This window comes from Patagioenas fasciata, chromosome 3 (genome assembly GCF_037038585.1).
Source record: "Patagioenas fasciata isolate bPatFas1 chromosome 3, bPatFas1.hap1, whole genome shotgun sequence".
Taxonomy (NCBI): domain Eukaryota; kingdom Metazoa; phylum Chordata; class Aves; order Columbiformes; family Columbidae; genus Patagioenas; species Patagioenas fasciata.
The window spans coordinates 21,751,719-21,763,371 of record NC_092522.1 but is presented as its reverse complement, the minus strand read 5'-3'; the positions used below and the strand labels follow the sequence as shown (position 1 = coordinate 21,763,371).

The following is an 11,653-nucleotide window of genomic DNA, read 5'->3' as shown; positions in this document are numbered from 1 at the left end:
GGCGAGGCGGGCGGTCCTGGCAACCGATAGGCAGGTGGGCGGGGAGGGGCGGGGCGAGGAGGGCGGTGCTGGCAGCCGATAGGCGAATGGGCGGAGAGGGGCGGGACGGAGGCCGCGCAGGGGCGGGCGCGAGGATGGGCCCTCGCTCGGTTCCCTCAGCTCCGGGCGGGCGCGGGAGGTTCTGGCCGCGCCCCTCCCCGCCAGGAGCAGGTAGGGCTTGGGGGGGCGACCGCGGCTCCGCACCTTCTGCGGGGGAGCGGGACGGGAGCCGGCGGCCTCCCGGTGCTCTCCCGGCCTGCTTCCGTGCGGAGTGGGGGCAGGGTGGTGGTGCGGGGGCCGCCGCAGCGGGCGGGCCGAGCCCGGCCCTGGCCCCCGCCGCTGCGGGCACACGCGCGGCTCCCGGGGCCGCCCGGTGGGCCGGGTTGCATGGGGCAGGGCGGGAGCGGGGCTTGGCGGTGCGGTGGCCTGGTGGCTCGGTGAGGTTATCACCGGGTGTTCCGGCCCGCGAGTCGGCGGCCGCGGCCGGAACCTCCGCTCCCAGGGTTCGCTCTGATAACCAGCCCGTGGCCGGGCCGGACCGGCGTTTGCTGCGGGAGCTACCGAGGGAAGCTCGGAGGGGCAGAAACAGCGCGGCCCGCTCTGAAGCTCTGTGAAGCTGGCAGCTTCTCCAGACCAAGCGCCGTGTTGCAAGAGGCCCCGCACGCCAGCTGAAGAGCCAATCTGGGGTGTACGTGTACACACGTAATGTGTCTGCCGTTCTGCTGTAAATTTTATAGAGCCAGCAGATAGTGTATGTGCAGGAGTCTTGCTTTCTGAACTTAGCTTTAGTTCTTGAACGCATATAAGTACACAATAAGTAGTCCATTATATGTGCTTATTGTCAAAAATAACATCACGTTCATGACAACTTCTGCTGTCAGAGCCCCAGTGCAATTGTATTTAATACCTTGAAGTGCTTTAGCATTTATAGCACTTGCAGGAAAACTTTGTGCTGTAACACATATTGCAGAATCTGGAGCACAGGAACAAGTTGGATCCTGTATTATACAACTATTTTTTTTTTAAATATATATATGCAGTGGTAGCTCTCTGTAATGTGTGGATGTCAGGAATCCTGTAGTTACTCTTCAATCTTGCCAGCATAAGTGCATGCATATTTGATGACTTCTTCAAGTTCTGTTTTATTTTTTCCAATGATATTTATATTTTTCATTTTCAGATTGAGTTCAGTTAGAAGAACGTATGGCTGTCAAACGGTAAGCATGGTACCCTGTGCTGTGCTAAACTGCTTTCAGTGGTAGTTTGGCAGTACTGCAAACAGGAGATTTCTGTCCTTTCATTTAGTATCTCTAACCATTTCATGCTGTTTGTCTAAACTTCTCCTACTAATGCAGGGAAATCACTGCTCTTCTGGAAGACCTTCCATTCTGTTTCACCAGGACATCCCACCGGAGTCCACATACCTTGGATATTATTAGTACCTCAGGCAGTTTTTTTTATGCTCAGAACAGACATTACTTCGAGGATGATGTTTTTTTTCCCTTCCTTTGGAATAGTTTTCAACCTTTTACTTTCCTTTTGCCTTTCTAGGTATGCGTGTGTGACATTAACTGGTTGTGATGTTCTTGTGCCTGAGCTAGCAGGCTCTGGAGGTTGTCATGGGTGCACAGCATGTTGCCTTGACATTTCACGGTTCAGTACTGTGTCATGACATGGTAATATTATTTCTGGATCCAAATTAAAATCCTTTGGTGGAGGGATGTGCATGCTTGGGCCAGGAGGTGTTGCCACTGGTGTGAACCTGGGAAGTCACTCTTTACAGTGTTGGGTGGGCACATGCATTGTAGCATTTGGGTCTTCATGTCACCAGCCCGATGACAGGGCTTGTTTCCCTGCCTGCTTTGCTTTGGTAGCTTGCGTGCTGAATTCTTTTCACTCATATGACAGGTTGTATTCTCCCCTCTGGCCCCTTAGAGTAAGAGGTGCCCTGGATACTTGCAAATGCACGTATTCTCTTCTGTTCAATCTGCTTTTCTGTGTCCATAAACAAAGTTTTTTTGTATTAATTTTCAAATGTCTGTGTTGATTTCTAGTTGTTGCAGCTTTTGTTATTGTACTTTACAAATCTCACCTCTTCCTGTTACCATTGGCTTAATCAGATCTGGCTACTTTTCATGGTGTTTCTTTTGTTTCCTCACTGTTGCACTGGCAGCACTGTTTAAAAAGCTTACAATTGCTTTCCTGTCTTTTTCTGACTTAACAGGTTCAGCTGTCATCTCTTCTACATTCATGCACATTACTTGTTCCTTTGTGCATTTCGTGAGAGTGTCTGATGTGCTACCTGTGCAAAACTGTTGTGGATTCATGCATTTTACAAAGCTTTGCTCTGTTTTGTTTTGCCATAGCCTCTGAACAAATACCAGAAGGCAGCAAATGTATTTCTCTTGCCCTGCCAAAGAGATTTAGTGACTTGGAGCTTAAGGGACTTTCTAGTCCCTCATATGAGAAAGTTGTTGCTGTCGTATTTATGATGACTATAAAGCCATTCAAAATGTAAACTCTAATTTCTCCTTACTGGATGAAAATAATAATTGAAATAATTAGTAATATTTTTGGCCTTGTTGAATCTAAGAATGCTTAAGCTGAAGCAATTTGATAATGCTGTGGGAAGAAATAGTCCTGCCCTTCCCAATGGCCTCTTTCTTGATCTTAGTGGTGTGCCAGCACATGCATTTATACAGTTGCATAAGACTGAAGAAATAAACTAGTTGGAGAAAAATGAGCAGTTTTCATCTGGATCTCTTTTCCAAGTTGAGGATAGGGTGAACTGTTCATGGTGTCCAAGAAGAGAAGGCTTTCATTTATTTACTTGAAGTTTAGCATCTGTAATCCGCTGTTAAAATCATTCCCAAATAGTGTGATAAACTTATTTGGGGAAATGTTAGAGTAAATCTATTCGCTTAGCTGCTTGTGTGTAGGATATAACCCCCAAAATGAGTCTGCTTATAAGTCTACTACAGACTACTTTTTCTTTTGTGTGTTTACTCATGTGTATAGGTTAAAGATAATAAAACCAAATATACCTTAAAGCTCCATGAATTATTTCTGTCAAGCGAACTGGCTAAACAAATTCCTGAGTAGAGAGCGCTATATAGCAATCTCCAGAATAAAAATGTAGGTTGTCTAGTAGAAGCATTGCTTTTACCCTGAGTATTTAACCATGAAAATTCAAGATGCAGAATTCCAGTTTTTCAATTGTAAGCTATAGTCTCTGATAGGACAATAACGCCTGTTTCTATTAAGAATAATGTTTTTATTATTTGTTACTGAATTTGCCTGACTAGATGTCTTGCAAGTGGTAACCAGCTCTAATCTGGCCTTAGTAAGTGAACCATAACTAGAATGTGACTTGACCTGGTTGTTAGGAAAATGTCAGTATGACTTTGTACAGCCATTTAATCTTTCTTCTGTCTCCTAGATTGCGCTAAGGCAGGAAAAGTTGTCTGGAAACAACATCAGGGTGGAGGTTACAACACTGTGGTAAGTGTGCTATTTTAAAACATAGAAGGGAGAAGCTGGGAAAGGAGCTGATATGGAATTGAGAGTCCAGGAGTGAATCACTCGGTGATGAATTGTCTGCAGCTTTGTGTGGGAAGATTAAAGTGGTGAGAACTTTAAAAGAGTAGAAGGCGGTAGCTGGTAGCTTGTGCTTCCTCATGGTGAAGGAAAGGAATATACATGCAGAGTATGAGGAAGGGTACTTGAGCTTCACGTTTTCATAAAGCTATAAAATGTAACAATCTATTTATCATCACTGTGTCCTTGCTAATTATAGCATTACTATTTTCATGACTGCTCAAGTGGTAAACTGGGGAGAAATATAATGTTTTCCATTAATAACATGCAAGTTTAGTGACCAAGTCAGAACTAGAAGCTGGCTATCCTTAACACCATACTCTGCTAAATTTACTAATCAACTTCCTTTGTTTGTAAGAATACAATAGTATTATTTTATGTTTGCAAAAAGAAAATATTTTAGTCTCATTGCACATTGTATCTTACTCCGATAGGACTGTTCCAAAGTATTTCTAATGAGGTTATTTATTTTTTTTCCTCCTAAAGTGGCTTTCTAGAAGATGACCATAGAGGATCTCCCAGAACCCTCCTTGGAAGGAGATTCCCTCTTTGAAAGAGAACGGTTCTTATTCCCAAATTCTGAAACTTCTGTTACTTTTTCTGTTGCTGCTGCACCAATGCCTTCAGACTGTGGTATGTGCTTTTAAGAGAAAATGAATGTGATCATCAGACAACATATTTGAATAATGAATTTTAAGAAAAACTCTCAACTCTTAATTTATTCCTTATTTTCAGAAAAAGTTTACTGCTTGTTAAATGAATTCTCTATTCTTTTTTAAAGGAAATTAAATATGAAGACCTGTGCTTTTTCTGTTGTTTTGATTGCACACATTTAAAATATACTATCTTTTCCTTCATACTGTTTCTTCTCTGTGTGTGGTCAGATGTTCGTAGGTTTTTTACATTTTGATGTGGAGCTGGATATTGTGTTAAATGTTAAATTGCAGTATTTAAATGTAGTTAAGCGTCTACATCACATTTAAAATCTCTAGAGTTAGACTTTCGTAGTTTCAGTGTGCAAGCAATACACTATAGGGGAATATTTCTCTTGGAAGTGTAGGTGTTTGTGGTGGTAAGGACTGTGAAATGAGTGTTTACAGATAACGATAGCAAGTATCAGTGATCAGCTTTTGAAATAATGTTGAATTGTCTTCACATGTATAAATTATTATAAAATTTAAAATATGTATAAATTATTATAAAATTTAATTAAAAATTAAAACATTAAATATCACCGTAAGGATCTTCATAGATAGCTACAATTTTAATGTCTTTGAATGTTGCAGAAGATGTTAATAGCATCTATATAGCTTCAAAATTAGTCTCCACCTCTGTTTTTCCCATGCATTGATTACAACAATCAACTGTATTCAGGAAAAATAAATACACATAATGTAATGTTCTGTCTTTGACAGACTCAGTGTTCTTGAGACCCATTTGATGAGTTAGCACAGGTTGGAAATTTAACAGTTCCGCAGGATATATTTTAGTACATGAACATGTGTTTTTACATGGTTCAGCCGTGTTCTCATAACTTGTCTTTCCTATTCTACTGTAAGTACTGCTGTGATTTATTCCATTCTGTTTTCTTATCCCTTAGAAAAATTCTCCATTCATCCTTCTTTAGCCATTATGTGTTGTGATGTCTCCTAATACCACCACAATATCACTTGCTATCAGACCTGCTCAGTCTATGCCTACTTACTGAATAAAAAAAATTTCTTTTTATAGGAGGTTACTGTAACCTGTGTAACAGTAATATTATGGAATCTGGGTAAAGAAGGTTAAACCACAACAGACAAAGATTCTTGGTCGTTACATTAAGTGCATTTATTTTTCCTTAATATAGTTGAGCACTGTAATCAATGCATGGGAAAGATACAGGTCAAGAAGGCAGTGTTTTAAAGTATTCTAGATGCCACTGTCCTTTTGTGGAACTTATTGTTTTAACAGATTTTCTGTAGCATTTCTTGGTTTGCAAACACTACAGCTGATCACCTGTTAAGCACTTAGGATGATTGTTATTAATACTTAATATATTCTCAGGTTTTTACCCTAGCATGCTGGTTGTAACAGTCTATTAAGAGTTGCTTTCTGATATATAATTTACTTCAGGTTCATAGCTAGAAAGCTTCCTGGTAGACTAAAAAATCACGCATGTTGGGGAAGATCGTTGATTTTGTTGGCTAGTTGTCTGTTTACTTCATAGCTGTCAGAATGAGATCAACTGTGGTTTATGCAGAAGTTACATATCAGTAAATACATCAATAGATCTGTGTCAATGCATGGGATGTAGGTAAGAAACACGTTTTGTGTAGTGCTGGGAGATAAGGGGTTTGCTTTTTTTTATTTTGGTGTGCTAGGTACAGGTAAAAATTCATGCTAAATATCAGTGAAGTTGTCCTTTTTCATCCTCGTTGGATCAAGGCAATGCAAACTCAAGACAGCCAGGAAGTGAGCACCATATGTGCTTTTATCTGTTAATCCAAGCTAGAAGTATGATATGCTCTTTTTGAGGGAAGGTAATGATGACTCATCTAGAGGTAGTTTATATCATGTCATACACCCAGATGGTTGATGCTCTGTTTTACTTAACCTGTATGTCTGTTCTGAGAGCCTTTTATCTGCGATTGATGCAAGCTGACATTGTACATTTATTTGAAACCTTTTTAAAAGGCAACTCCCTGATAGCTGCAGTGGAGCCAGAAGTTCATTGTTTTCCATGATTCAGTAATTTGCTGATGACAGTAGGTTCTGCTTCCATTCCCTCTCCTAATAGCCATTGCTATCCAGATTCTTTCATACAATTTTCCAGAGTTTGAAGAAATTCCACAAATGTAAAATACAGTATGTGTATATACATGCACACACATACACCTGTAAGTAACATGAAATACTATAATAATAAGGTGTTTTTTACACCTATACTTTGGGTTGCCTTCAGCAACGTGAGGCTTAAAATCTTAAAAATACATCTTTTTTCCATTCTTGGTTTGGCTTAATTTTTGAAGGTGTTTGTTACCTGCAGCTGCCACCAACTGGGATTGATAGATTCATGAAATACCTGAAAATACTGGAGGCCATGGAATGCTTTCCTGATTTGTGCACATGTTTATATTTTGGTATGCTTTATGTAAATTGTGATGGAAGAAGGGGGAAAATACATGTTTTGCAGCATATGGAGAAATCATGTACACATAATCACTGAGAGATCAAGAGGCTTGTCTGTGCTAGGCAACAGATTAGAACCAGCAGTCCTTTGCTAGCTTGAAGGAAGAATATTAGCATAATCATTGTACATCTCTCTTGGTCCTTGCCTAAACTTAAAATCAGTCTTGCAGTACCATTGTATTGGTGGCTGATTCACAGCTTTTTCAGAAGTACAAGATAAATGTTAGTATTAAAGAAAAAATAGACCAGATGCTAAACACAGTTTTCTAAATTAATTCAATATTCTGATTTTTCCACTGTGACTTGTAGTAAAGTGACTCTCTCTGCTCTTCTTTGCCCCTGGGTTTGAAACGTTAGAAGCATGTTAAAACTTATGATTGTACATAATGATTCCTTTTTTTTTTTTTTTTAACAGAGTTTTCCTTCTTTGATCCCAATGATGCAGCATGCCAAGAAATACTTTTCAACCCCAAAACATCAGTTTCTGAACTGTTTGCTATCTTAAGGCAATGGGTTCCACAGGTCCAGCAGAACATTGATATTATTGGGAATGAGGTGAGGTATAAATGGAGATCCTTGAATGCTTTCAGTGTTAAAGTATTATGGTGACAACAAATACAAACAGTTCAGGGAGAAGCAGAACTAATCATAAATGCAGATACAATTTCTGCCATGTAACAAGTACTTACTGATCAGTGCCTTGTATTGCACATGTTGTCAGCGTTCGTTTGGAAAAGGGAAAGATGCTGGGTGAAAAATCAGTGCATATGGATTGGTGGTAGAATCACAGAATCACGGAATATAGAAACAATGTTTCTTCTCAAAGCAGTTATTTAGACACCCTTCACCTTGGTGTTTCAGTTTCATGCTTAGCAGCAATCATAAACTCCAATGTCTGACCTTACAGTGAGGCCTGACCTTAAAGGCAATGTTTCCAAGGCACAAAATGAGGTAGGATCTGAAATCTTTTTGCAACCTGCAGTAGGCTGCTTTGAGAAGACGTCTTGTTTCTAGTAATTCCTTCCTACTTTCCTATTTTTCTTCTGGATTGCAGGCTTTTCTAGCCAGGTGGGAAGTATGGCAAAGATTCTTCCTGCCATAGTATAACTGGGGGCTTTTTGGGGGGGGGGGGGGGGGGGGGTAGGGGGGAGGAGCGGAGGGAGGCAGGAATTTTTGAGAGACCAAAGAGCAAGCAGAAAGACTTGATAAATGATGTTGTTTTCCTATTGTTCAGTTAAGCAGTTAACTTTTCAGCATGTGAAATGTATGTTAGAAGTAATAATATAAAGAAACTTTAAATTCTGTAAACAATGAAGGTTAATGATATCCACATAATACTATTTATTACATTTGTGCATGTTGCTCAGTTCTGCAGTTAGACTCTATTCTGACAGGCTTCTTTTTTATTAGCTGTTGAAATGAATCCAGGAGTCCATATATGTGAAATAACTTACTAAATAATACTGATGTCAGTGATATGCTGGAGCTAAAATGTGTTTGTTTTCCACTTGTTTCTCAGATCATTAAAAGGGGTTGCAATGTGAATGACAGAGATGGACTGACCGACATGACTCTTTTGCATTACACTTGCAAATCAGGGGCTCATGGTATTGGTGAGTAAAGAAACATCATTATATATGTAAAAACCCTGACAAAGGCTAATCCCATCAACTATTACTGAATTTTTCCTTGCAGTAGATTTTTTTTTAGTGATTGGTTTTATCCCTTCTAGTGGCCATCAGAAAGGAAGATACAGAACTGTGGTGTGGTTATGGCTGTGGCAGTTGGGAGTAAGTTGAGTTAGTGGTATAGGTATTGCAAACAATGTTATCAACAGAAACATATATTTAATGCAGCAAAGGCTGCTTCAGACTGAGGTGCAAACTGTGAACTAAGCTATCGACAGTTTTCTTACGTCAGTGAAACCAGAACATTTAGGTGACTGGCTTTCCTTTTTTTTTTTTTGTTTCACCCTGATCATGTCAGAAGAAAACAATAAACTTCATTTGCATTATTATGATCGTAAGTACTGGAATAAGAGTGTATTTAATTCTGTTTGAACACATCGATTAGCTTTTCTATGTTGTGCTACTCTTTTGTTGACCGAAACCCAGTTCTCTGAATTTGAACTAAGTTTCTGAGTGAGGTCTGACAGAGGTTTGCTTTTCTGGGGGCAGCAGGTCTGTTAACATAAACTTCAGTATTGTGAAGTGTAATTTTTTTTTTCTTCTATCAGATACTAAAATCCCTGTTTTTGATGGGTGACATGTTATTTACGTTAGAGATAAACAGGTAGTGTTGCTATATACTATAGTAGACATTTCAGCCCTTCATGATAAAAGGCAAAGCTTTCCTATGTCCTAATCTTAAGAAGAAAGACATCTACTAGTAAGTGTTCTGCTATGAGCCTTAGGGGTTTAATGTACATTATGGTTACACGTAAGCATGTGCATATTTTTGATGCCATTTAAATAAATCCCTGATGCACATTTTATGAAATTTGCTTTGTAGGTGATGTTGAAACCGCTGTAAAATTTGCGACGCAGCTTATTGATTTGGGTGCTGATAGCAGTTTACGCAGCCGCTGGACAAATATGAATGCCTTGCATTATGCTGCCTACTTTGATGTTCCAGAACTTATTAGAGTTATTTTGAAAAATGCAAAGCCAAAAGGTAGGCATTGTTCCTTTTTCTTTCAGGTAGTTGTCTGTATTTTGTTACTGTGTTGAGCCTAAGCTGGTGGATAGTGGTCTTTAAGAGTGGGGTTTGTTTACCCATTATATTATATAAATATTTCTTGTTCTTTTAGTCAGCTTCATTGGTTCATTTTCTCCTACCATTATTTTTTGTTGTGGTTTAATGCACTGATTCCATTGCTGTTTTTTGAAGTTGATAAACTTGAGCTTTGTAAAAGATGATAGAGAAATATCTAATAGAATGGAAAGCAAACAGGTTAATTCTAAGCTGTTGAGGACTACAAGAATGTATGCAGAAAAACGATGATGTAAGTATTCTGGTGAATTCTTAGGGTTTTTAAGATGCCTTAAACATTGAGGAGTATGTTTGAAATGCTGGGAGAAGGGTAAAGGAGAAGTGGGAATTTGGCAATGATACGTGGCAAACTAGTGACCGAAGCAACTTTGACATGCTCATTTTTCCCACATCTTGGCTATCTAGAAGGTCATGTGTAAGAAACAGTTTGACTTTAGTGTTTGGCATAAATAAATGGTAACTTTTAGAATGATAATATAAAGGATTGGTAATTGGAGTCCTATTTACACTAATGCAAATGGAAATACAGAAATGGTTCTGAACCAGAACCATTAGTTCCTACTTTTGTCAAATATCAAAACCAGTAAGCAATTTTAATACTAAAATTGTACAAATGTTTCTTTGTTCCAATGAATATCCTTCTGATTGTGCTATTTTGCAAAATGATTAATTCCCTTTTTTACTAGTTGAAGCTAAAGACTGTCTCAAAATTCTGAAAAGGTGGTAGGTTTTTGGAGTACACAAGGGTTGCTTACCGTGTTGCGAGTCATCATGGAAATAATTGTTAAACAGAGCTGTTATTGGTGTGATGTGCTTAGGAGGTAATGTGCAGGTTGGTAACAAAAGACGAAACAACATCACATTTCAATAGTCTGGTCTCCATAATTTGCATCAGCAGATTAATTCTTCTTTCAGACCTCACTTGTATTTGGTGTTCTCGTCTCCTGTGCAGTGCCTACAGAAGGGATGGGGATTTGCTCAGATTTCCAAGGAAACTACTCTGGTTAAATGCTTTGCTTGTTGGTAACTCTTGGATCAGCAGATGATTTTTTTTTTTTTTTTTTTTTTAAGTCTCAGAAAATGCATCAAATGATTTGCCCTAGCTGTGACATGGAAACAATGGATGGTCTGAATTAACAGAAAGAATAATCTTAGCTCCATACTACATCAGGCAGTTTTCAGAGAAGGGAGCATGTACAGAGAAGGCAAAAGTGCCTTGGGTGGATTCATGCTGAACTGGAGAAAAAATGGTTGATGTATAAATAGCTCCTCAAGACAGTGCTGTACTGACTCTGAGGCACCCATTGTGAAACAGCTGGTACCACAGATGTTTCCTTTTCATTTACCGCTAAACTATGTCCTTTATGACATTCTGCAGTTAAATTCTTTATACAGATTTACTCCTCGATGGTTAGAATAGAGAGCTAATTTGATCTTAGATTTTTAAAGGTTTTAAATAGAAAAATTGTTAAAAGCTTAAGAATTAGAAATGTTGTGTGGTACCATTATGGAGTGACTGTAACCTGCATGGGTTGCTAATGACAGACTATTGCTGCATATTAATATTCCATAGATAGTTTGGGCATAGTTACTGGATAACATTTGATATATATGTGTTTCTTTTTGTCACATGGACTATGCCAACTTAGACATAGAACAAAGGTGTAAGAAAACAGGGTTTACAAACTCCAAGTGTGAAGCTTGCAAGTCTGAGGAAGTCATAGTAGTCTAATTTGAAAAAAACAAACCCATAAACCTATATATCAGTTACTTTTAAAAATAGGAGTATGTACAGCTGTTGCTGACTCAGTAGCTGATGTTACTGATCAGCATCTCTGCAAACTGGTTCCTCCTATGTGTGCAGAAAATGCTTTGATAGCCTTATCAAACATGGAAGTTTCCAGTGGTTGTTTACAACTGCACAGCTTCTACTGAGTTTTAAACTGGCAATAGTTATTTGACATTTGATCTGTAAAAGGTACATTTGCATACGTAGCTGTGATGTCAATGCAGTCTTTTTTGTGCATGTGCCAATTAAATTTAAAATAGCTAAGTTTGTGTTCATACTGGTGCA

General features: G+C 39.0%; 1 pseudogene; it reads left to right on the top strand.

The window, feature by feature from the left end:
• Positions 1-85: 85 nt before the first annotated feature.
• Positions 86-11,653, top strand: part of LOC136099479 (CAP-Gly domain-containing linker protein 4-like) — a 32,458-nt pseudogene continuing 20,890 nt past the window's right edge.